Below are 27,237 nucleotides of genomic sequence, written 5' to 3' on the forward strand. Positions count from 1 at the left end.
CCCTTCCCACGTGTAATCTGGGGTGTGAGCATGACCTTGCTGCCCAATCACTCATAGGATTGTTATTAGGAACAAATGAGTTCATATATTGGAAAACTCTCTTTGACCATACAACCCTACACAAATAACAGATGTTTTCATTAAGAAATGTTTAACGATGCCAGTATGGAATATTTGACTCTTTTTTTTCAAACTTGAAAAACCTTGGCGATTACAAACACACACACATACCCACACACACATTCACTCACAAATTTTGGAAATACTTTAGGCAATTAGTTACTGGATACTAGGATTAGCTCCTGAGCGCTTATCATTGAACTCACATCCATTAAACGAGACCCAACATACAGCAGAGGATTTATAAAGGGCGATGGAAACACAGCTGGAAGATAAATCCTAGTAGGCAATTAGATGATGGCAATTTCCCAAACTTGTCTGACCATAAGGATCACTTGTGATGTTTGTGAAGCCAACATTCCCAGATCCTTTCCCCGCAGGTTCCGATTTATTGTATCTGGGGTAGAGGCCTGTGAATCCAGATTTTTCGTAAAAGCCCACTTAATCTTCGGAACTGGTGAACACCGGCCTAAGGTACAATCATTAGCCTCACCTGACCTCTCTTCTGTTCATTTCCTTGAGAATCCGAGTCCTCATATTCCTTATAAATTTCCTTCTCTCTTTTTTAACCTCCTGTTGCCTTATGGGTTTTGACAGTGTTTATTATTATTTGGGGGGACCAATATTGTCAGTCGGATATAGTATGAGGACTTGAGGCAGTACTATATGAAAAATGTTAAATAGCAGATAAATACTCCAATATGCCAGAAATTTGTCCACAGTGTTCCCCTCTGCCATAAAAGTTTCCAGCAAGTGGACAGATGTATCTCTTTTTTACTCAAAATGCCCTCTCGATTCAACCTCCTTGCCGAGGTGTGTGATTCAGAGAGAGTTTCTCAAATTGCCAACAATGGAGCAGCAGGAAAGAAGCCTTGAAGAACACAAGTGTTCTGCCAGTTCAGTCTCAGCTGGCTGTTCTGCCTAAGGACAAGGAGATCCTTCCACATGCTTGCTGACAGCCTGCCAACCAGGTCTCCAGGTTATCTGCCCTGTAGCAAGGACTGTGTTTCATAGAAAACACAGAGTCAGATACAAACTCAGGATTTCAACAAAAATATTGAAACTTGTTTATCCGTTTCATAATTCTCCATCTGCTGTGCTGGTGGCCAAACACTTGTGTGTACTTTTCTGCCTTTTTGAATCTTAAGAGAAAACAAATATGAAAGCCCAATAACCACAGGATGACAAGCAGAGGCAGAGTCTGACAAGACTTTGATGTTAAATCAACAGTAATCAATCAACAGTTGAGAAGTTAAGATTCTGAAGAACAAACATATCCCAGGAGTTAATGCACCACAGGTTAGTCACTTTAAGGGAACACAGCTAGGTAAGCAAACCTCTCATCACTCAGGAGTGTAAGGAATGTGTACAGATATTCTGTCACATTCGGTCCTCACACTTCTCAAGAAAGACAAGAGTTCCAAGCTACGGCTGGAATGTTCCCAAGGAGAGCCACCCTGATGAAGCTGCCAGACAAGGACGCCAGCACAGTCTTTCAGCAGGGAGTGGTGTGTAGGGCTTCCCAAACATGCCAGGCCCAGTCCCTGAGACTGTTTTAAAGGGTCTCACCAACACACAGAATTCCCAGTATGCACACTTGCCCAGCACCTCTAGGCCTGGCTCTGCCAGAAGCTGCTTTGGAGAGTATTGCCAATGCACAGAATTCCCAGCACCCATTGGGAAGAAGCTGAACTATTATTATACGTGTGGAATACATATACCCACATGTACACACCTACATTTGCAAATGTACACACACATCTGTATTTACACTCATGTGTGTATGCACAGAGATACACGTTGATTCACAGACAAATCCCTCACACTGTCTGTGGAATAGAAAAGGGTCTGTTCTCCAGAGCCCAAAGCCTTGCTAGATGGACATCTCTAGCCCCAGCTGTGCTGTGTGGCTGACACGACATCATCTTCACACTGTGAATCCAAGCATCACGGGATTCCAAACCAGAGCATCACAGATTCACTCTTTGCTTGAAAAGAAGCTGCATTTGCATGGATGTAATTCTTGAACAAAATTACTGTGACTCTTGAGCAAGTAGTATTTTCTAAAAAAACATTACGGGTGTTTCCTTTTTTCTCCACGCTCCCAAATAAAACATGCCCAGAGAGCACTTTGGCATTCCCTTTTGTGGGGATTTTAACACAATCCTGCTGTTTTATTTTTCCCTAGATAAACACTTACCCTGAGAATAAATATTTGGAAAAAGACATATCCAAATATTATCTCTATTACATGATTTTAAGAAAGGGAGGACATTCTAATTAAATATTGTTGCTCATAGGTATCAGGTACTTGACTCTGTTGACCATTAATCTGGCAACCATGCTATCTTTTGCAGCTTTTGCCTTGAACTTGATAAGTCTTACCTGCGAAAGAGCAGAGTCCCAAGCCTTGGCAAGTACTGGTATTTCTTTTTGAAGTTTCACACACTTCGACACCAGCATATATAAAATAGGGTGCTTAGTGTGCAACGGGGTACAAAGTTAAATAAACACAAATTTATAACAAGGGTCAAAGTTGTGAAAAACAAATAGTGGCAGAAAAAAAGGAGAGAGAGAGATTCCAATGCCATGAAACCATTGGTTATCATTCCCTAAATAAATTTAAATTCTTAAGAAAGGTATGCTATAATTTCAGCTTCAATTACTAAAATTTTATTGACATGCTTAGCAACTGTAAACTGGAAATGATTGCCATGTGCATGGATATTGGCACAGTCCCTCACATAGATTCAGAAGGCAGAAGGACACTTCCTGGGCTACTTTACCAACGGCACAAGTGGGGTTCAATATTAGGATAGGACCTGTCTCTGTCTTTCAACATCATCAATACCAGCACCTTCCCATCTTTGCCAGGAGTGTTGACAGCTGCCTTCTGGAGGAGACTGTCTGCCAGGCTGATGACACTTGACCCCTCTAAGACAGATGTGCAGAGCAGAGGGGCCCCTTGAATTTGGCAGCCATTATACGTTATGTAGCTAACCTTGCTAACATTAGGAACTGAAAGCTTATCAGCAACAAGCCACTTTCTCTACCCATCCCCCTATCAGCCCATCCAACACAATATTTTTCTATTTTATTCTCAGTCTTTGAAAAGAAATTGGGAAAATATCTGATTTCCAAAAGTAAGACACTAAATCAAATATGTACTGAGACAGTATTCTCAAACTTTGAAGTAGAACGACAATTCCACTAGGGGGAGCAAGATGGTAATTTGTTACCTGGGAGATAAGAGTGAATGTTCAGGTTGTGTAATTAAAAGAAGGAAGCTGGGGATCCACTTTATTCAAGACATAGAAGAACTCAGGCTTCTGAGAGAGTTCTTAGTAACAAGTAAACACATACCCTGTGTACATACCAAAACAAAAAAACCAAGAAGCCTTCCCTATTGATCCCCGAGGGTCCAGGTCTTTAGGAAATAAGAATAAAGCTATCTAAAACTCAGGTGTTAATGTATCATTTTCATCATTTGCAAAACCCAATTCAATTATTCCCTCAATTCTACTTTCAAAAAGTGCTACTAGGGGCACCAGACATGCCATTAGTTTAGGAGTAAAGTACCTCATGGGTCCTACAGTGAGAGCACAGCTAGTTGAGAGGACCCACCCCCTCCTCCAAAATCCCCTAGTGAAACCACCAATGTGTTTTTTGTTAAAACCTTGTAGAGTGCACTTCACATTCCCTTTGTGGGAGCTGCATGTTCTTGACTGAAAAAACTGGCTTTGGAAGATAAGCAGAGTGATAGAGGCTGTCACTGAGCATCTGTAACTACAGCCAATGGTAAGTCCAAGAAGATGCTCCAGCATGTCATTCCAACTCCTGGGGTGTTGCTTGTCTTTTTTTGATTAGATTGAGTAATTAAAGACTCTAAATCTAAAGGAAAACATCTTGCATTCTAATCAGGAACGGGTGATGGGAATCAATCAATAGCCAAGAGCAAAAAATGATATTGCTAAACATCTGTCCATACTTGAGCATCCTGAGTATAGTACATCATTAATGCAAGATGGGAGCACGTTATTAGTAGCTTATAGCTGATGCAGCAATAATCTGGCCACATAAAACCATCAACTTATATGAACACACTGAAACACTTCATTAGGTAACAACCGGTTTTTGTATGAGGCAGTGCTTGGATTTTTACAAAAGGATAATAAAAATTTGTTCAAGTCACTAGACTTAATGGACAAAACTTGTTAGCTCTATTCATGTGGGTCCTGCTGTGTGATCTGCTGAAAGGATGCCATTAAGTGCTCCCTGAATACAGAGCACTCTTTACTTGGGGAGAAGTTCACTCCATCACAGAAACGTAATGATGATCATAAAATCAAAACCTGTTTCCCTTAAGAACTGTACAAAATATACTGAATCCTCATAAACTTTTTTTTTTAATACAGGACTACATATCTGAAAATGTCTCCTACAGCCTATGCTTCAGCGTTCAGTGTCTATAATATTTCCAATTATTATTAAAAACAAAAAAAGCATAAAATTCCAAGTATCAGTAATATCCTCTCTATATGTAGCTATTTCTTAACTCTATACTTAAACACTGTAAAAAAAAAAAAAAAAAGGACTATATTTAATCAGAAAACGGAAAAATTAATTTATTATCTAACCTTTTCTAGAATGAAGATAATACATGGGATTGACTATGAAATAGTTGTTCAAGGACCAACTCTCCAGTCTGGGGAACATTCACATCCTTTGCTGCGCCTTGCTTTCTTGAGCTCCTCCTTGGCTGCATCTCTGCTCTTTAATGCTACTCACTAGCGCCTTCACCAGAGGACAGCTACCCCAAGGGAAAATGAAACCCAGGCACGCCAACTTTGCTATTAGTCACTCACAATAGGTAAAAGGAAATGATGAAACAACAGTATTGGTTAAATTGAAATCTGGAGGCAATGTTCATTTTTACAGACCTGAGATCTCTCTCTCTTTTTCTTCCATAGTGGGGAGATTAATAGGGTATCAGACTGACCTGGGATTAAATCCTAGCCTTAGTTTCCTCATCTGTAAAATGGGGTTATCATGGCCATTTTACAAGATGTGTTTAAGAAATGACATAATATATGCAACGCCCTCTGTACAAGGCCGGATGCCTATGTATAATCTATAAAAATAGTGATTAGTGTTGATTTTGAGTTAACAAGCTCAAAAACTTTCACAGACAAGTGCATGTAAGTCCATCCATCCTACAAGAGGAAAAATAAGGGACTGAGGGAGATTTCCTAAAAAATTACAGAGCAAATAAGTCAAGTTAGGATTATCATCCATTCAACACCACCTACAAAGCCGAAGGGCCAATGACAGTGGGAGAAAAGCCTTCGCAGGCAGGGGAGCAAAACCAAACCAAGCCTGAGCTGGCCTCCGTCACACTGGCAACCTCAAATACGTCACGCAACCTCTCTGTACTCAGTGGTCTAATATAAAAAGTCAAAATAATAGCAACTCACCTGAATAATACATCATCTTTCTTTGATTCATCAAAGGGTGCACATATTCATGTCCTCTGGATGAGAATATGAAATCATAATTTTAATATTTAAGGTTATCACACATGTGTACAGTTATACTTTTCCTTTTTGATCTCCTGATGGTCATAAAGGAGATGAATTCCCTGTTTGGAGCTGTGAGGAGCGTCTAACGATTTGCCTGGTAGTGGCCAAGTTGAGACAAGAACTTAGTTTTCCTGATTCTCCCAGTTCAGTATTCTCTCTCGTGTGTCAGGTAATACAATACAATACAATACAAGATGATGAATATAGAATAAATATAATATATTATATATATTTTATACTAAGGAATTCAGCCTCAGTTTCAATGTACTTCCTATGGAGAAATATTATATACCTTATAACTCACTAAGGAAATATGTCACCATATATATCCTTTCCATGTTGATGTACATATTTACATCATATAGTCACTCTATATGTGTATATATTTCTAGGCATCATTACTCTCAACAAAATAACTAACAATAAAACAATCTTGCCAAAAGATAGAAGACAAAGAGCTATAATCTTTCAAAGTAGGGGTGCTCAGTGTGAGTTCGAATTACCAAAAAGATGGAGAAGGTAGGTGTTAAGCTGGATTTTGAAGAATGACACTGGAATAAATCTTTCACGTTGGAGAAGAGTAGAGGAAAAGGCTGGAAAAGTAAATAACTAGGTCGGGGGAGCGCCATGCCAGCGGAAGGAGTCCTAACCCAATCTTGTGGGCAAATAGGAACTGGGGTCTTGAGCAAGAAAACGGCTGAGGGTTTTTGCAAACATTTAATCTGTCCACAGTGTGCGCTGAGCTTTGGAGGAGGAGAGAATGGAGCCAGCGAAGCCAGTTGGAAGACGATTACCGCAATCGATCCAAGGCATCACAGAAAGAACTCTCCCATCCTCCTTTATCTCAGGCTCCCCAGTTGCTACTTACAGGAACGGAGTGGAAACAACACACACAGTTTTCAGTTCTTTGATGTCTGCTCTATTCCTGGATGCAAGTTTGGCTCAGCGTCTTGGCCACTTTCCTTCACTCTTTATATATAGCCCAAATCTCCTGCCCCCAAGACACTAATGTTTCCAGGTGAAATCGAGGTTACTTCCTTTAGGTCCTGGAACGCTTCCATTCTTCCCCCCACAGAACCTCCACGGAAGTAAGTTCTGTTTTGTCAGACTTGTCACTTGATCACTGAATTTAAATCACAGCATTTCAAAAATAGGCCACATCCATAAAGAGCCAAAGCAAAGCAAAACAAGGCCAACGCGCTCTGCCAAATGCCATATTTTTACTGGGATCTGCTGCCAACTACCCACATCTTTTTTCGCTCTGTCTAGTTTCAAATGGCTTGAGATCAAATCTCAACTTTAGCTAAGTTAATTAAATGGTGCTCAGGAGTTAACTTTTAAAGAAAGTTAGTTTAAGCAAGAGCACAACGGATCCAAGAGGTTAGCTCATAGAGAATATTGAAATCAGTGTAATGCAAACAGGACAACAACATACTTCCACAACAGTGTCCTGTTTTGAAAAATTGTTATAGAAGTTTTATTTCCTATTTTAGTTTTGGTTACATTCTTTGTATAACTGCATCCTATAGCATATTGAATTCATGTGGTTTCAAATATGGAGGGTTATTTAATAATGCCAATCAATATAAGCCACTTTAGTGACCTTTGTGGGAAAAAAATTATACAGCTAGATGATTATCAGGGTAATAAGTGTATTCAGTGCAATTTCTTTGTTTAGATAAAGAAAGTGGTTCTAAGTCTTAGGATGCATTGTACAAACACAACTTTTTATTAATATCTCGTATGTACATCCCTTTTCATGATAAGGGCAACAATAAGATAGTATTCCTAAAGAAAAAATATGATAGAAAATGATCTATAACTACAGTAATATTTTCTTATGGCCTAAAGTAATTATAATTTTTGAGAATTATTGGAAATTAGAAGCTAAATAATGTAATTCAAGCATCCTTCAAAAACAACAACAATCACATCAATGTGCAGAAATGAAAGGCATTGATGAGGAAGGTGGCAATTTCTTGCTATATTTGAGGGGGATGGAAGTACCAGGTATGAGATATATGGATTAACTCAATCACATAAAGTCATTCAAGGCTCAAACAAACTCCAAATTGGGTTTGTCTGAAATTTGTTAGAACCTGGATTCTTTCAAAAGGCACTTTTTGCCCAACCAAGTCTTTCCAATGCCCGGGAGAGTTTTCTTTTAAATCTCCTTCCTTTCTGCAGTTCACTTCCTTTGAATTCCATATGCATTCCTTGGAAAGGGAGACAGGAGTTAAGCTCTCCCCACCTCTCCACAGGGGGCCAGATGGGGGATGAAGGAGACGTGCAAAACTGAGTCACCGCCCTGGCCTGGGCTGTTCAAATCACTCCCAAATCTGAGGCAGGGGGTTGACCAGGACCTCTATTAGTCTCTGCCTGAGATGACTGGAGGGTCCCCTGCTGCCCACAAAAACAGGAAAGTCACGAGAAAGTCAAATCTATTAGGGATTCTCTCAGTGTAGTCTTCCAGGAAGCATCTTCTCACTTTCCCCACCCAATGTCATAGCAAGGGCATTCAGCAACAGAAGTCAACGGGAAATGATAAGGCAGCAGGAAGAGAGGAGTCCAAGAGGCTGAAAAACATTAGATAATACAAAATGGGAAATTTTGCTAAAAAGGATGGTCACATTATATTTCTTTGCAGAGACAGCAATCCAGTTCATATTTCCTTTATGTCTCTGCATAGCACCCTGCCAACAAGAAATGAAATCTATGTTTTTAAAAAATTAATCTGGTACATTTCAGATAAACATATTTGACCCAATCCAACAAAGATTGATTAAACAAAAGAAATTTACCAAGCGTAAGAAATTCAGGCACTGAGATGTTATAGTCAGTCTCTCCCTTGATGGAGTTACCAAGGTGTAAGAGGAATGACTATACACAACTTGAGTGTAAGGTAAATACCACAGGAGAAGTACAGGAAGAAGAATGAGAGAGCACATCTGGTTTCCTGAAAGACGCAGCCTTTGGCATGAATACTGAAGACTGGAGAGGATTTAAACAGGTAGAGATGGATGGAATGGGAAGGGAGTGGTCGTACCTCAGAAGAATGTGAGCAGAAGGTGGGAAGAATGAACATATACAGGGAACAATTTCATTTGGCTGGAGCATGAGAGAAGGGACAGGGCGAGAGGTAGAGAGGGGTCATATCATAGACGGCTTTGAGTGTCAGGCTAAGAAATCTGGGCTCTTCTATAGAACTGGGAAGCCACGCTTGGTTCTCGAGCAGGGGAGTGATGATCACTCTGGAAATGGATTGTATGACGACCTGGAAGAAGACCCGAGTCGTACAAGTTCGGAGACTGCAACAACAGTCTGGGCGAGAGGGCTTGAGGATGGAGTGTCCCTGAGTTGTGAGGGAAGCACTCTTCATGGCCAAGATGTGGATCTAAAAGATAAGTGACCTCTCCCCACCTTTAATGCAGCAAGAGCTAGCCCACTCAGGCATGGCTGCCTACATGCGGAAAGCCTCTCACCAACTTCCTCCGTGAGATGCAGGGCTCTCTGGAGCAGAGCTGGCCCCACCATCAGCAGAGGAAGTTCTGCAGTGTTCACTTTCTTTGCTTTTCCACTTGTGCAAGGCCCTGCAGCTGATTACTCTGCTCTGTTCAGCTCTGGGACAGGAAGTTACTCGGGCTCCGAAGTCAGTTAGCATCCTGCATCTGTTCAATCTGCTGCTCTCTCTCCACTCCACCACAGAAACCAGAGCCTCAAGGCTTTCGGGGTGGGCGCTACCTTCACAGTGTAAGTTTTGGTCAGAAGAAAACTTAACTTCACATCATCTTATCTTCATGTCATGAGCTGAGAAACGGACAAACAAAAAAAACCTAATCCAAGTATAATGCTATCTTTATTTCCTAATTCTACAATTTAGTCAAAAGAGAAAACTCATTTTTTTCCAATCATGCAAAGTTTGAAAAGCAGAAAGAAGAATTATGGGAAAGGGACTTTCTGAAGCTTGAAAAGCTCCACACATTTTCTCTTTCTCTTTGATTTGCTGTTTTGTGTGTGTGTGTAAGGAAGACTGGCCCTGAGCTAAGATCTGTTGCCAATCTTCCACTTTTTGCTTGAAGAAGACTGTCGCTGAGCCAACATCTGTGCCAATCCTCCTCTATTTTCTGTGGGACTCCACCACAGCACAGCTTGACGAGCAGTGCCAGATCTGTGCCTGGGATCCTGACCTACCAACCCCGGGCTGCTGAAGCGGAACGCGTGACTCCAACCACTAAGCCACCAGGCCAGCCCCATTTGCTGGTTTTTAATCTTTATAGTTTCCCTGTTGCAATGATACAAAGACAAGGCAAAGAAGAAACTTAATAACCTTTCCCACCTCTAATGTTAACACCTCAGTGTGTATCCTTCACATCTTTTCCTATGTTTCTGCTGATATGTAGAAATACAGATCCAGAAGTGAGAGGTTACACTGTTATCACAAAAGTGAAATTTTACTATTTCCCTTTTTGCTATTTGCAAGAATAATATATTGAGGGCATTCCCCTCAGGGCACTAGATGTAGGAGTAACTCATTTCTTTGAATAGCTATATAATACTCCATAATATGGGTATATCACAATATGTTCAACTATTCCACTTTGGTTGGGCACTCAGGTTGTTTCTAGTTTGTGCCACAACAAACAAGCCTCTATCGGCATCTGTCCTGGCTGGTGCATTTCACAGAAAAGTGCTACCAGAGCTGAAGGCATTTTTGGAGCGCATACTATATGCTATTTTTATGGAATATACAAAAGAAATGTGTGACATAGTCCCTTCCTCAGAGACTGCCAAATATAGCTGGGGAAATAAGCCTAACCCACACAAAACAATTAAACTGTGTAAGACAGGACTGAACCGTGTTCTACAGACTTCACGCAAATGCATGCCAAGTTTTCCTTCAGCACCATGACAGGCAGACCAGAGACAGAGCTCGGAGGTCCTTTAAGTCCTAACACTCCAGGGGCCTTCTCTGGTTCAGAAAAAGGGGAAACAAGAAGGGCTAAGAAGTCAGTGGTGTGTGTGGAAGAGGCAGGACTTGAACGGAGAGGCCTGAGAATGGTTTAGATGGATGGAGGGGAAAAAATTATATTTTGGAGTGACAAATGAGCCCAGGCACAGCACTGACTTTAGACTCAGGAGAGTGACAATAAGCAGTCCCTTCCCCAAATCACCACATTTCCGAAGAGTCCCTCTCATACTCCTCCACCCCCACCCAGTCTCTGCTTAAAGGCATAAAAGAAGCCCAAGTTTAGCTGACGCAGAGGATTACACTAACCCTGATTTAAAATGCACTACTTCCAGCCAGCATACTCCCCAAGTCTCTTCCCTCCTATCCTTCCCAAGCCCGACCTCAGCCCCTGCCAACACACACACACACACACACACACACACACACACACACCACCTTGTTCTGTGCTCTTTAAACAATAGCATTCATTTACATGGTTCCTGTCCATCTGGAAAATAAAATGAATAAAATGGAGGAAAGTAATAATGAAGTTTAAGTGATCGTAACTTAACCAAAACACTGGGCTCTTTTGGGAATCAAAAACTCTGTTAAAAACGTTAGTATTGATAAACGAGCCCCAGCAGTACTGGTGTTTCACTGTGCGTTGCAATGCTGTGTGTGAGACTGACCAAGCCCACTGAAGTATAAAACATATTTAATAACAAGTTTTAAACTGTCATATTGGTAAACAAGATTTGAGGGCTCCGTGTACCTGCCAGAGGTATATTCTGCCTTGATACTGAAAATATGTCACTCTGTGAGAAAGTCCTGAAGAGGAATTCGGCATGAGCAAATTAACGTGCCTCTTATCTCAAAGACTTGAGATCTAAAAATTGGATCTGATTTTTAACTGAGGTGGCACCACAGGGAAGTCTAAGATTCTCTTCTTTTCCACCACCCTTCCCAGTCTAAAATTAGCTTTCAACATATATTTTAAACTTAGGAAAACAAATTTACTCCCAGCTTGTTAACTTGAACGCCAAGTTAAGACATAATCTTGACAGTCGCATTGCAGAAAATAGGGCTTTTAATAAGGAGAGGGAATTACTGAGTTTAAATGAAACCTAATTTGCTGTCTGTTTCTGTTTAGCAATAGGAAGAAAAAAATCCCTTGACCTCCGCTGCACCAGCCCAAACATGGAGGGCCTGAGGCCTGAGCCTGGGTGGCAGGGAGGGAGCCCGTGTTCTGATGTCTCCTGTGGCCCAGCTGACGAGAACAGGTGGCTCCCTTCTTGGAGGTTCCACGCCCCCTTCTCCTCACCCGCCCTCTCCCTGCCATTGGCTCTAAGTGGTGTGGAGGCCCCGTTACTGTCTTTGCAGGTTAACTGTAGATTTGGGAATCCATGCTACACACCTAACATCAAAAAACCCTTAGCAATTGTTACCCACTCAACGCGCAACGTTCCACTGGTTTAAAATGTGCACTGCGGTCATTATTCTTTCAAGATCATGGTCCTATTGTCCCGACGAAGGGGGACTTTGGGCTGCCCTTCCTCCTCCCAGGGACAGAACTTGGCTTGGCCAAAGGCAGGAACCCCAGGGTCTCGTGTGACAGAAACGGCCTGCCGGGACATGTCGAGGCCTGCTCTCAATTTCAGAGTGCTCTGAGTGCATTTGGCATGTGTGGCGACACTTCGCCTCTTGAATCAAGACCAATCAAAAGTGTTGAAACAAGGCCACTGAGAGAAGTGGAAAGAAATTATCTGAGGACCCAGGAGACCCTGGCCTGTTCTAGACGGGGTCAGTAGGTATCTTAAAACCAGAGCGAGTCACAAAGCTAACAGAAACCTCTGCTTCCTCACCAGAAAAGATGGGTTCAGAACAATCAACTCCTCAAGAACAAGAAGGGGAAGATTAGATTTTATGAGGAAAAAGCCCACGGAGGGGTCCAAGTAAGCCCACCATGGGAGAACAGCAGGGCCACCAAGCACGCTGCCCGTGGCAGTGGAAGCAGCAGGACCAACCTGCTCAGAACTGGTCAGAGAGCTGGGACGATCAATATGTGCAGTTCTGGATTGCCCCCTTTTAATTTTTGGAAGACCTACATGGGTGCAGAAGAAATTTGGCTAATGGTTCATAGCTGGGTTACATATCAGAATCTCCTGGGAAATTGGGTCCCACTCCAATGAGCCTTATGCTGAGTCTGGGTCAGAGATGCTAAGACAGAGATGGAAATCCCAGCACACGTGCTTAAAGAGGATTTCCAGGCAACTTCTATGTGCTCCTCAAACATGCAGTACTGAATCTGATCCTTCACATCAAGACCTTAGAAACATTATACCTTTGACCTCATAATCCCACATCAAGGAAGCTATCCTATAGAAATAACTAGACATGCAGACAATTTTTGTATAGAGATGTTCATAACAACAATATTCATGACCCCAAAAATTAGAAAGGAACCAATGTCAAAGCTGGGGAAATTATTAAATAAATTACAATACATAAATCTAAAGAATATATACAACCGGCCAACAGGTACATGAAAAGATGCTCAACGTTATCAGTCATTATAGAAATGCAAATCAAAACCACAATGAGATACCACTTCAGACAGCCCAGGATGGCTAAAACAAAACAAAACAAAAAATATGTGTTGGTGAGAATGTGGAGAAATTGGAACATTGCTGATGGGAATATAAAATGGTGTAGCCAATGTGGAAAACAGTTTGGCAGCTCCTCAATACATTAAACATAGAATTACCATATGAGCTAGAAATTCCACTCCTAGTTATATACTCAGAAGAACTGAAAGTGGGTGTTCAAACAAAAACTTGTACATGAATGTTCATAGAAGCACTATTCCAATAGCCAAAGGTGGAAACAAGCCAAATATCCATCAACTGATGAACAGATAAACAAAATGTGGTCTAACCACACAATGGAATATTATTCAGCCATAAAAAGGAATGACTATAGTGATAGATGCTACAACATGAATGAACCTTGAAAACATGATGCTAAGTGAAAGAAGCCACAAAACTCACAAAAAGGCCACATGTTGTATGATTCCATTTACACGAAGTACCCATATTAAGCAAATTCATAGAGACATTAAACACACTAGTAGTTGCCAGGGAGCGAGAGGAGGACAGAACAGGAAGTGATAGCCTAATGGATAACGGGTTTCCTTTTGGGATGATGAAAACATACTGGAAGTAGATTATAGCGATGGGTGCACAACATTTTAAATGTACTAACTGCCACTGAACTGTACACTTTAAAATGGTTAAGGGGCCGGCCTAGTGGCGCAGCAGTTAGGTTCACATGTTCCACTTCCGCGGCCCGAGGTTCGCTGGTTCGGATCCCAGGTGCGGACATGGCACAGCTTGGCAAGCCATGCTGTGGCAGGCGTCCCACATATAAAGTAGAGGAAGATGGGCATGGATGTGAGCTCAGGGCCAGTCTTCATCAGCAAAAAGAGAAGGATTGGCAGCAGATGTTAGCTCAGAGCTAAGCTTTCTAAAAAAATTAATAAATAAAAAATAATAAAATGGTTAAAATGGTAAATTTCATGTTATATATACTTTACCAGAATAAAAAAAGTTACAATACATAAAATGTACAATATATAAAATGTACATGTACAATACATACAATACATGAAAAGTCCAATATGCAAAAGTTTATAATACATAAAACAATACAATACATAAAATGCATTAAAAAGTTACATAAATACATAAACCAGAATACTTTAGTTATTAAAATTGATCTTTTGAGAGAGTTTAATGAGATGGAGAAAAAGCAGTCTACAAAACTTACAGTGTGACCCCAGCTTCATAATATATAAACGTGTACAGAAAAACAAATACTGGAAGGAAATTTATAAAAATGCTAAACAGGGCTATCGACAGATACATTTTCTGTCATATTTTTCTGTAATTTCCCCAATTTTCCATAACAGTTTTTATTGTCAAATATCGTTAAATACTATTTTTGTAATCATAAAAATAAACAACTTTTTAAAACGATGGGACCACTTGACACTTCGGAGCTCAGATAGGAAAAGACAAGAATAACGAAAGGTCTAAAAAACACGTGACGTGACCATTTAAGTGGTGGGGTAGACAATGTTATAGTGTGGCTGAATCAACAATCTGGAAATCTGTGCAACAATTTGAAGAATTTATGTCCTGTCCAAAGCTGGAATTATGAATCCAGATCTTTTGGGTCTTCAAGACATGCTGGAGCTTCAGACTTTTCAGTGAAATGCCCGATTTTTAAACGTTGGCAACTTACTCCATATTTTTCAAACCCCACAGGCCAAACAAAACACATGTGTGGACCGGATGTAGCCCACAGGCGCCAGTTAGCAAACTCTAGTTTATAGGAACAGGAATGTTTAGCCTGGAAAAGAAAACCTCTGAAGGAACGCAATAGTAACTTCCAATATCTAAAGAATGGCTACATGGAAGACCATGTGGACTTAATCCTCATGTCTCTAGAAGACAGAACCCCAGCCAAAGCCCGGGCATTGTCAGGAAGCAGAACTGGGCCCAGTGGAGAAGGGAGGCTTTCTAACTATTAGAGCAGCTGTCCAGCAATAAATAGGAGACTTCAAATGTAGCGAGCTGCCCATCCCCGAGGTGTTCCAGCAAAGGTCATATAAGCAAGATTCCTGCTTTGGTCAGAAATTGGACTAGGTCAAAGGCTCCCATTTGTGGCAGAGCATCAGAAACCTGGAAAAAAATAGATTCCAGGACCCCATCCTACAACCACGGGGTGAGGCCCAGGAATGTGTATTTCTTAAAATGTGGCTCACCTGCCCAGCAGGTGATTTAAACCACTGCACTGAACCTCTGACTTGGAGGCAGAATTCTACTGCTCTAGTCCATGGTTTTACCAAACTGGCAGGGTAAGCAAGGAGAGACGGAAGAAAGGAAGAACAAGGTACTGGAGCTCACTATGGAGCAGGGCCTGTGCTAAATGCTTTCCTTATGTCATCTCATGTGTGAGGTCAGAAGTGATGCCTTCCATCCCATTTCCTAGAGAGAGAAGCTAAGGCTTGGGGAGTTTGAGTATGGCCCAAGGTTACCGCCAGGCGCTGAGAAGATCGTTCTGGCTCCAAATCACACGCTAGTCCAACTACATCACAACGCCCTCTTCTCACCCTTTCACCAGACATTTCTCAAGTGCCCTTGATGAGCCAGGCAGTGCACTAGGTGGAGGGGATTCAGCCATGATTGATTAAGACAGTCTCCAGCCTCAAGAAGCTTAGGAATCTAGTGGGAAGCAGAAAGGTAGGCGATTACATCACAGTAAGAAGTCGTGGGTCCCACAGGAAGGTCACCCCACCCAGCCTTGCATCAGGGAAGGCTTCTGGGAGGAGACAATATCAAAGCCCGGGCCCTATGGGGACAAGGGAAAAGGGACTCTAGCCCGAGGATGCAACATCTACAGAGTCCCAGAGGCCAGAGGGAACCTGGCATGTGTGGGGAAATGTGACCAGCTCAGGGGGGCTGAAGCACGGTGTGCAAGGAGAGAAGGAGAGGAGTGACAAGATGTGGGGCTGGCAACGTGGGCAGGGCAGAGCCCCAAACACTCATGTGCCATGCTAAGACTTTGTTATTTATCCTCAAAGAAACAGGAAGCAGTTGAGGCTCAACACAAGGGAGTGATGTATTCAGAATCTCATTTTACAAAGATCAGACTGGCTGTGGGTGCAGAAATTGACAGCAGGCCAGGACCGACTGGAGGCAGGGGGACCATACAGAAGGCTGTGGCAGTAATTTCAGCTCACAGAGGATGGTCATCCACACAGTGATGTGGCAGGGCAGATGCTGAGACACAGACCCATGATCTTCCTTCCTCCCTCCCTCCTTCCCTCCTTCAATAAACAATATTACAGAGCCCTGACTATGTGCTGGCCACTCTGCCAGGCCTAGACATAAAGACAGGCAAAAACAAGCACAGTTTTTGCTGTCATGGAGTTCGCCCTCTGCTAGGCAATAGATGTTTGTGGAAGTATTTTCAAAAGTATTAAATAATATGCAAAAAGATTGCTGGTTGGTTATGTCATCAATAATAATACAGTAGGTAAAGAACATTAGGGGGCTGGCTCCTCTCTCCTCCATCATTAATTCTGAAAATCATTAAGCATAAAAGCCCCATTAGGTAAACCTGAAAGTTATCTCCTAATAAGGCCAGTACTCTTCAGAGTTATATTCCTAATATTCACATACGAGAATGCAAATCAGACTGCCTGCTCTTGGTATATTTCATTCATGGAAACTAAGAAGGATGTGCCTACATTGTAATTCATTATTCCTTGAACAGAATGATTGACTAAAAAAAAAAAATGGGGATGAGATATTAAATTAATAAATTAGAAGAATTATTAAAAACTTCCTAAATGTGGCCTCACACTAAATTAAATGAAAACTCCTCTTGCTGTGTTTTGGGACAGTTGCTAGCGGCTTTGGGAACAGGTTCGGATTCACCCAAAAAGTGGCCACGGAACAAGCAACCAGAGAACCTCCCCTCGGAGGGGAGGCGGCAGGTGTCGGAAGGGTCTTCGCTGCAGCGTTGAAGAGGCCTGGGGCCGGGCGGGGCAGGGTGGGGGGGGCGGGGGGCGCCTCGTGCTCTGATCTGATCGCAGAAGTCTGCACTATTCCATTTTCTGAGTAACTCCATTCAGTCTCAGCCGCAGGTCACAGGTGAGGCTGCGACGCGCGACGCCCCTCCCCGAGCCCTTGTTGTTTAAGTCACAGCCACGACATTCTTTTCATTCCTTTCCTTGATCCCAGTAAAGTGGTTCCCAGTTAAGAGTCCCCCCCCATTCAACAGCTGTGCCTGTGGCTGGCACATTAAGCGGCTTCTCTTTTAGAGGTGATCTTTGTGACCTCTCAGATGATGTCTCTGATCTTTTATCATTCCGGCATCTCAATGGCCAGCAAAAGAAAAAGTACGTTAGCAAATGAACTTGTTCTCTCCCCTTTCCGTTCTTCACTTGAAACACGCCTCATACAACACCAGCTCACGTAATTACCACTGATCTCAGGTCACTGAGAAAGGCCCTCTTCTAGTTTCTTCTTTTGCCATGCTGATCTTTCACGGTGTTGTATGTACACTTTTCTCTGGTGCACCAGCAAAGGGGAGCACATCCCACAGGCTGGTAGTACTGAGTCAAAATCTGCTTTCCCAAAAATGTTAGAGAAAGAAAGAAATCATGTCCTATACGGTTGAATAATCCTAACCTTTACATTTGGCAAATCAGAGAAAAACAGAAACGAGGAAGAGGTATACATTCCCTGGGTACTAACGAGTCAGCCTCCAAACAGAGTCGGCTTATAATAAGTGTAGCAGATTCCTAAAAGTAAAATGTTCAAGTCGCCCTTTTATAAATTGTACAGAAAGGAAAGAAGAGGAGATGCCAAATGGCGATGGGGGCTTTGGTTGCTTTTATCGGGTTATAGTTTTACAGGAATCTTGGACAGTACTGATGAGCTTTAAAAAATGGCTTTCCTCAGACTTTCTAAACATATGCTTTACTCTGGATGCTCAGAGAGATGCTCAATTTTCATTTAAGTATTTTAGATATTTTCTCTCTATGTAACTGCACAGAAGACCCTCAAAACCAAGGTGTGACCTAAACCTGCCCAGAGGTGTCCTCGTGGAGAACACTTGGTGCCAATAACAACCCACACGCATGCCAACGGGGCCAGAACCAAATGGAGGTCAGCGAGAGAGCTAGCCGGCTTCGCCTCAGTTGTTGGGAAAACTTGTCAGACTATCCACTCCTCCTCTCCCCAACCCCAGGGAAGAACGGAAGATAAACAAAACTGGAGGAAAGAGCTGTTAGCCCCCCCCCACTTTCAACATCCAAAGACTAGTTCAGTGTCCCACTGGGAGAGGTGAGTGGGCAAAGTTAAGCCCGCTGGCCACACACCGGGTGTCTCTTTTTCAAGAAGAGCTTTCACTTTAATGCTTTCAAATGGGTTCTAATGGTAACCTTGGAGAAGAATAACCCAAAACCCCGCGGAAGTGACCCATTTTCTCCAGGCTGTTTGTCTGCCTTTCTCAGAACATAGTGTGATTCATCCATTAGGCTATCTGAAAAGTAGGCACTTAGAATAAAGGCAAAGCGGACACAACAGCCCATACCATTAGAGGCAGCTCTTTGCTCTGCTTTGTGCTGCTCAAGCGACTCATGAATGCAATTCATTTCTTGCCTACGGTTCACATGCTCACGACTCTTCAGAGATGAAAAGGCAAGATGTTCTGAGTAGTTTCTTCGAATGGACTCAATTCTGATGCTGTTTATGGATCTCTGGATCCAACAACCTGACTTCATAACAACTCTTAATTATTCATGTGAATAGACACCAAGAATAGGATAAATATGAAATCTACAGAAAACAAGTTTTAGTTGATGTCATGCTTCAGCCCTACTAAATCATTTACCAGAGTAAACCTAGCTTGAAAATACCTTCTTTGATTCCCCAACTGCTCTCAAGTGGGAGAGCAAATGAGGAGAAAAATGATGAAATGACTAGTGGCTGGAGAGCTGGAGAAAGGCATGACAAATATGACAAAGAGCTGCCACTTCCCTTCCTGTGCCTCTAGCAGACATCACTAATCAAGCATGACACTCTTTTCCATCTCACATAGACACAACATCAGAAGCTTTCTCAACACTCAAGTATGTCAGGCAACAGCTAACAATCAAGAACAGTTGGCCTATTTGCTGCTCTAGTTTAAGAGAAACCGACATGATCCATCAGTTATTTACAAACATAAAAAGTTGATCGGTCTTTTATTTAACTATTTTATTCTATTTTCCTCCAAGAACTGGAATAGTTGATGGAAATGGCCATGAAAAGCTAGAAAGGGTTAAATGCTAAAACAGTTGCTTCTGATTTCTGTAGGACAGACAGACAAGCACGCTGCCTTGGCACAAGGCACACGTTGCCTCAGAATCGGGAGAGCAAAGAATCTGGGCAAGAGTTTAGCTAAGAGGGAGGGCAAACATGGCCACGGCTAGAAGATAAGGGCTGTGGGGAGAGAGGGCACTGTGGGGCCTCACTTGGGGACATGGGCAAAGCACGAAACTGCTCAGAAACCCACTCCTTCTACTGAAAAGACTTCTCTGAGTCACAGAAATTCCTTTGAGTTAAAGTTTCCCCTTCAGGCTGAAATCACCTCTGAGCGAGTTAGATTATCTCAGTCACATCTTAAGGAGAATTCGTTTATTTAGGCGGTGTTTTTCCTTGATTCCTAAATACAGATCAGCAGCAAGGGGAGGATAAGTTTTTTCAACAGAGACAAGGAAAGAAAATAAATCTGATTTGGAGCCTCCTAAGAAGGGCCACCCTGGCCCTTGGATCCATCACTGGGCTTGAGGATGTAGAGCAGCCGTGAGGAGCATTTACTGAGCTGCAACTGTATGCTACGCACTTTCATACATCATGTAGCTTCCACCTCACCACTAACATGAGTTATTACTAATGTCATCCTTTTACAGATGAGGAAGATGAGGCTCAGGAATGACATAAAGCTAGCAAGGGACTGAGGCTGGATCCAGATCCAGATCTGTCTACACTGACTTGACACTGAGGTGGCTCCTTTGGGAAGACATCAAAGACACACTTGGCACACTCAGAAATTTTCCTTAAGGCTGATGCCTGTCTTAACCCCATCGCCTTCTTCCAGAGATTAGGAAGGAAGCAAATTCTCCTCTTGCAAGACAAGCCTTAGGGGAGAAGGATCGCCCCATCTGTTGGAACATCTTGTCTGGGCAAGATTAGGGGGCCAGGAGCCATGGACTGGAATGGCATGTGTCGGCTTCCTTTGGCTCAGATGTCATTCCTCCCTCGTGGAGAGATGCAGCTTCAAAGGAGGTCAGAAACAGAAGCTGAGCATGGCCTCAGTGCCACACAGAGGAGAGGGGAAGGCTGCAGGGACAAATGTCCTCCTGTAGCTTTTGATGAAGCCAGAGCATCTAGAGCAGAATCTGCTCCAGCGAGTGTTGTAGCTTATGAGCTAATCCTGTCCTGTTCCATCAGCGGGTTACCTGGGGACAACAAACACGCCCTCACAGTAGACCCCACTGCGCACCTGTATGCCAAGAGAGGGTAACAGGCCAGCCAGACCCCGGGCCCCTTCTCCAAGCACATGCCTCCCATTCTGGTGCCACGCAGGGGAGCAGCGGAGGAGGGTAACCCACACGCATGGCGCGTTTCCTACATTTCTCAGACGACTGGCCAAGGAGCCAGGATTCCACCAGGCCTTCTGAAACCCTTCCTCCCAAGCACTTGTAACAGAAGACAGGAGAAAATGTATTCCTCTGGGCATCTGCCTCAAAAATAATTCTTTAAATTATTAAAATTAAATTAAATTAATTAACAAATTAAATTATTAAAATAAAATTCCTGTAAATTTTTCAGTCTATGCCTTAAGTTATTCATGTTTGTTTCAATTTAAAAATAATGTTTTTAGTTGACTGACGAAAAAAATTGTCTGGAAAAATAAATCATGTTAATCCAGAGAATTATGCAGACCCTGGCCCACCTTGAGGGCATCCATCTTGAGGGCACAAGAATCTTGGACCAAGTCAGGGCCATACAGTACTGTTGCCCCACCCCGCCATAAGAGTCTCCTTCTTTTACCAACTTTAGAGGTTGCATATGTTCATTAAGAAAGGCAGGAGGTTAACCCACAGCTCAGATAAAAGGAACAGTGAGAGATAGCAAGCAAAGACGACACAGCACAAGGAAGCACCATGGAAGGTCAATAGGTCAAGACCAAGAGAGCCAAAAGGACATACACACACTGGGGACCCAATCACCTTGCCCTCTTCTCCAGGTTTGCAACCAACACTAACAATGACGGATTAGTAATCAAAAGTAAATTCTCATGCATAGGAATTTCCTTTGTTGAGTCTGTTTCTCTCTCACTTATACAGACACACACACATCCCACCACCGCACTTTGGGGGAAGGAGAGGAGATATTACAGGCATGCAGATCCTGAGAAGGAGGAACTCGAGCAGGAAGGTGCTGGTGCTGGTGGATACAGAAGACGCCACAGATCAGGCAGTACCAGAACCAAGTGTTTAAAACCAGGGAGATGGTGAGCCAGTGAGAGCATGCTGGCATCTCATAGGAAGGTCAGCTGGCCGCTGAGGCTGGTTATTATAAGCCAGTAGGTATGTGAGCTTAGGTAATTGATAGTTCTCAAAAAAACCATTTTCATCATACAGTCTCAAATCAAGAACCCAAAATAAGCATTTTCTGCACCAAATATTTGAGATACTATAGACTTAATGGCTATCTAGTGAGACCATTGTTGCCTAGGCAAAGGCAAATTCTTGGGGACATACCAAGACCCTAAGTTCCAGAAGCGCAGGGATTAGGTCCACCATGGTCACCACCATGTCCCTAACTCCTGGCACATAGTAGGCCCTCAGTAAATCTCTGCTCATTAAATGTAGGGGAAGGAAGGTTATAGTATCATTATAAGTTGGTTTCAAAATAACACACTTGTTCACCCTGCCTCTTCCACTCTGCTTTTATGTCATGTATTAACCAATAAGGTCACTGTAGGGCCTCCCAGAAGAACTTCTGCATGGGTAAAAATACTGTATCACAGCAACTGCTGTGGCATCAGATCGACACATGCTTTCTCTCAAAAGAATTCAGTAACACCCACCACGAGGGAGGGAGGGGAGACACACCAGCCATCCCACTCGATGACCTCATGCCCCAGGATAGAGAGAAAAGGGAAGGAAGCAGGATTCCCCAGCTCCCTCAATCGGTCTCATTCCAGCGAACTTCTCACAATGTGAACATCTCACAGTGTGGCCATCTCACAGAGCTGAGTGGGATTCTAGTGTTTAAAGAAACATATTTTTCATACAAGTTGGCCCCTACACACAAGCCAACTGCTTATCTGGTGCTCAAAGAAACAGCAATCTGTTCCAACTCTGCAGGCAAAACTGGCTGTGTGGGCCTCACTGAGAGAGAGTGCGTAGGCCTCCAAGGTGGAGCCTTCCAAAGAGATTCTCCAGGGTAATTCTGACTCTACATGACTTCTGCCTCGTATACAGACTTACAAATCCAGCCACTCCATAAGCTGTACCCTCCACACTAGCACATCACCCAAAACAAGATTAGGTCGACTAAGGAGTACCTTCCAAAGGAGAGGATTGTGCATCTGCTTACACAAGCGGTCTATAAAAGAAGTGTCTATAATATAGACAATATTATTTTTGGCATGATTACGATTCAGTGTATCTTCTTCCAACCAACTTTCTGGTTTTTCTAAGATGAACCAAAATAAGATCTGCTTGGTAATTATTCCACAGAAAGCCTGCTTAGAATTTTTCTGCATTTCTTCTCATTGATTTCAACACATGTTATTTCAAGACCTCTATTAAATATATTAAACACGTTTAACCTTAGCTAAAATAAATCTAGCTAATTAAATGATATAAAGAAGAGCTCATTAGCAGAGCACTGGTAAATATTTCTCTCTTCCAGCTAAGCAGGGCTTATTATAACACTTGAGCACTTCTCATGCAGTCTTATCACGCCACAATTATCAGCCTTATGCACTAGCCCTAAGCATAAAACTGCTATTGAGCAAATAATGGAATTGGACCTGTACATTGCTAAGCTCTAGGCAACTGAGTCATCCAATCTTTAAACGGCCAATTTAAACCAACTGCAAGTTTTCATAAACAAGACAATTCTAACACTTTTAATGATCTGTTTTATTAGATTTTTTGAGTAAACAAGCTTAGAACTCTTTCGTTCCTTCTTAGAAAAATACATATCTCAACCACAGCCACTTTAAGAGATTGCATGGTTGTAGCTTTGGAAGTATAGAATCTTTCCTAAGACATATTTTACATTTGTTTAATGCCGTGTGAATTTTAGGATCACTTTAAGGCAATCAAGTCACTTCAAGGGACAAAGAATTAAATAATAAGATGGAGGCTGCAGCTGAAGGGGGGCATTTAAATGAGCTGTACCCATCTTCACAATCTTTATCCCTGTAATTCTTGTGGGAAATTGACCTAAAGAAACAATCTGGGATGAGCACAAAGATTTATATTCAAGATGTTTATTGGGGTGTTGTTCATTACAGAAAATAATTGAAATCTTCTTAGCAATCTTAAGGATGTAATGAGATAAAATATGGCACATCCAAATGGTAAAGTATTACACAACTATTAAAAATGACATTTCAAAGAAGTTTTAAAGACTTGGAGAAATATTTGCTAGATAATATTAAGTGGGAAAAAAAGTAAACAAAACCACATCCAAGGCTTGGCACACAGTGGATGTGCAAAAAGAATTTTGTCGCATTAAGTAATACACAATGAGATAGCAAGTCTATATTTTAAGTACATATACACATACGTAAATAAATACAAAGAGAAGAGTTAGAGGAAAAATACCAACAAGTCAAGAATATTTATCTCTTAGTGATTAGATTACAGGTGAGTCATTTTCTCCTTTTTTTCTTTTTCTCATGTGTATATTCCAAATTTCCAGTTAATGTCCATCACTGATATAGTTGGAAGAGAAAAGAAACATGATAAAAACTAAATGTGAAAACAGAAGTCTGAATGAAATTGTACGTTAAATGGGATTTTTAAAGAGTAGCTAGAACACACAAGCTGACGTTACCAACAGCTACGGCAGAAGCAAAGCCTCGGACCAGAGGCCACAGGTGCTTCTTCCTGGACGGATGCTCGGAGCTGGGCCAAACCAGAATTCAAGGACTAGGAGAGCCAATAGCTGTATTCAAAAAGCAAGTTTATACTTCATGTTTAGTTTTATATCAGAATTTTCTAGCTTGGGATGATAGATTAAATCTAAGCAAAATGTGCTAGTCTATTTTCCTCTGTTTACTGAAAAACATTAAGAAGTAAATAGCCAGCCCCAATTTTTCAACTGAAGCTTTTTCTTGCTTTTTGCAGAGAAAAGGCTATTTTGTGCGGCATTGGCTGGGCTACAGAAGTCCAAGGATTTGGCAGCATGAGGCTCTTTCGGTGCAGAGGATTAGCCTGTACCAATACCTCAGTTTAACACTCGAAACGGGAAAGTGTGAGGCAATGAATCCACAGCGGCCAACTTAACCTTACATCCCTATAACCAGGGATTAGAGCAAATCTACGCAGATAATTTCTGATGGCCTCAAATGGCTTCAATAAACTGAAATAAATATTTCCATGTATTGCTAATGAGGAAGAAATGCACTATTGGTTATCCAAGTATCTGAAAAAAAATCTGATACTTTAAAAGACATATATTAAGCCCTGTCACTAAGCAGCCATTTAATTAAAGGAAATGTTTCACACACATCCTGCTGGCACAGGGGCACGGAGTTTTAGAAATCAACCTGCAACGAGGACTTTGGAGCTAATTACACGGCAACAGAGAGATCCTAAAAGCCACGACCTATTGAAGATACAAGCCTCAATCTTTTGTGTCAGGATTTATGATGCTGTTTCCTTCCCAGTTTGTATTCAAATTCACAAGCTTGATTAACAGCAGCATCTGCCCGGTTCCCTCCCAAGCAGCTGGACTGTAGAGGAAAGAACCCAAAAAGTCACCCAGACCCAAAATCGCCCAGGGGTTTGCTCTGCCCCTTGCCGGCTCTGAAACTTCGCCCCTTGGTGCCTGTCTCCTCATCTATAAAACTGAGAGGACATCACCTACCTCTTCTGGCTGCAAATCATGTGAAGGAACAGAGTACAAAATCGTCATTCAAAATATAGAGTGTTTGGTATGGTTTTCAAAAATTATTGTCCTAATGTGGAAGTAATTTACAAGAATGGTGCTTCTATTCAAAGGAGGAAATGAGTTGACGTCTCACCCTAAAAGTCTCTCCTTTAGGGAGAACAGCAATATTTCCCCCATGCTTCATTGTGTCAGTGATCCCACAAGTTCTTTGGAGTACCTACTGTGAACTAATCAATGCGCTCCAAGGGATCAATGTCGCTGCAGGGGAAATCTGTGACTTCTTAGTCCATCCGACCTCCCTCCGTTTTAGGAACTGTCCTCCTACATCCTTGTGATTCAAATGAAACTGTTCATTTAAACACGTCCCTCGGCTTTCCTCACCACCAGGGCGGGCACATGACCCAGGCTGACCAGTCAGAGTTCTTTTTTAGGAATTGATTTGGATCCTGGGAGGAGACCTCTCTCCAAGATACCCAGTGAAGATGCACCGCACCATCTTCCTCTTCCCCTTCTATACCTGGGTGGGAACAGACCTTCCATCCTGCACCAACATCAGCCCACACATAACGACCTTTTCTGGCCTTTTTCCAGCAGAAAAATATTTCCGTCTCACTAGCATCAACTTATAGGAAGGAGGACCTAACCACCCTGAAAAAGCAGGAAACCTAAGGCAGCCAGTGGCTGGCTTGTAAGCAGGCACATTAATAGAAAAACAACCAAAATCACTCCTTTGGCAAAACAAAAAACAAAAAAAGGGACTCAACTACCATCACAAACAAAAGGCAGAGCTGGCTGATCTGTAAAAGCTCCCAAAGAAGATCGTGTGCCCATAAGAGGAGCAAGAAGACGAAGGAGTTTTGACTATTTTTCTCATCACCATTTGCCAAGTGAGCCTGGTTTTACTGATGAATAGAGATCATTTCATTTACTTTCCACTTTTTTCATGGCCCAATGATCTTCCACATTACTAGGTTATCTAAATAATCACAACTACCTCCTGCTTCCTGACTGATTCATGTGTTTTTTCAGTCAGTCAAAACCCATAAAGACACAAAGAGAGATGGAGGGTGTCAGATATGATGTAAACACCACCAGGACTTCATGCAAAGGCTCTCAAAACATCCAGAGATTCAGATTCATCTAAGGTTGGAGAGCTCCCCAAACGCACTTCCATGGGGAACACGTTAGTGTTCTTTAACATAGAAAATGTTGGTGTCATCAGAGCCCACCAAACTCAAGTGGTTCCACTTAGAGAAAGACTAGTATTTGCTTGGATGACATAACAGATTCTCCTGGAGGGAGGCAGCAAAAATAGCACACTCTACTCTGTATCTGAAAAGACACTTGAAACTGCTGTGTAAAACAATTGAGAAATTAAGCAACAGGAAAATGGCTGGGTAACAAGTCCAGAAGAGGTTATTTTCCACTTTGGGGCAGAGCAATAATGGCTCTGAATCACTCACCTGCTCTTCCTCGAGGTGCACCCTTGAAATTTTTATCCTTTGAGGTAATAAAAGTACCATAGGGTTCCTTAACAACGGTGAGATGCAGTCTGCCCATCTGTTAAATAATGAGTGGGTTGGATGGCATGCTTTTTGTTTTTTTAGGTCCTTTCCAGATCTAAAAAGTCTACAGTTCAGCTCAGAATACACAACTCCCACAGAATTTCCAGAAAAACATTTGAGTAATTGGCCCCAGAGGAAAGGATATTTAGCAACAAAGCCCTTCACTCCTGGACTAAAACAATCGTTCTGCTTCCTATGGATGGATAGTATAAGACTGGCAATAGCACGAGGGCTGAGCTTACAAATAAGAACGCTTATAAGCAGGGTTA

At 42.2% G+C, this 27,237-nt stretch overlaps 1 protein-coding gene across 16 annotated transcripts in view; it reads right to left on the reverse strand.

The window, feature by feature from the left end:
• Positions 1-27,237, reverse strand: part of ANKRD44 (ankyrin repeat domain 44) — a 348,870-nt gene that overhangs the window by 205,012 nt on the left and 116,621 nt on the right. For 2 of the 16 annotated variants that reach the window (XM_070241451.1, XM_070241448.1), the window contains exon 1: positions 5,595-5,645. The exons of the other annotated variants lie outside the window; for them this stretch is intronic. The gene's annotated coding sequence lies outside the window, so the exon portion shown is untranslated. Of the gene's footprint in view, positions 1-5,594; positions 5,646-27,237 lie in introns of those variants that run through there. 16 annotated transcript variants of the gene reach the window in all.

This window comes from Equus caballus, chromosome 18, assembly GCF_041296265.1.
Source record: "Equus caballus isolate H_3958 breed thoroughbred chromosome 18, TB-T2T, whole genome shotgun sequence".
NCBI lineage: Eukaryota > Metazoa > Chordata > Mammalia > Perissodactyla > Equidae > Equus > Equus caballus.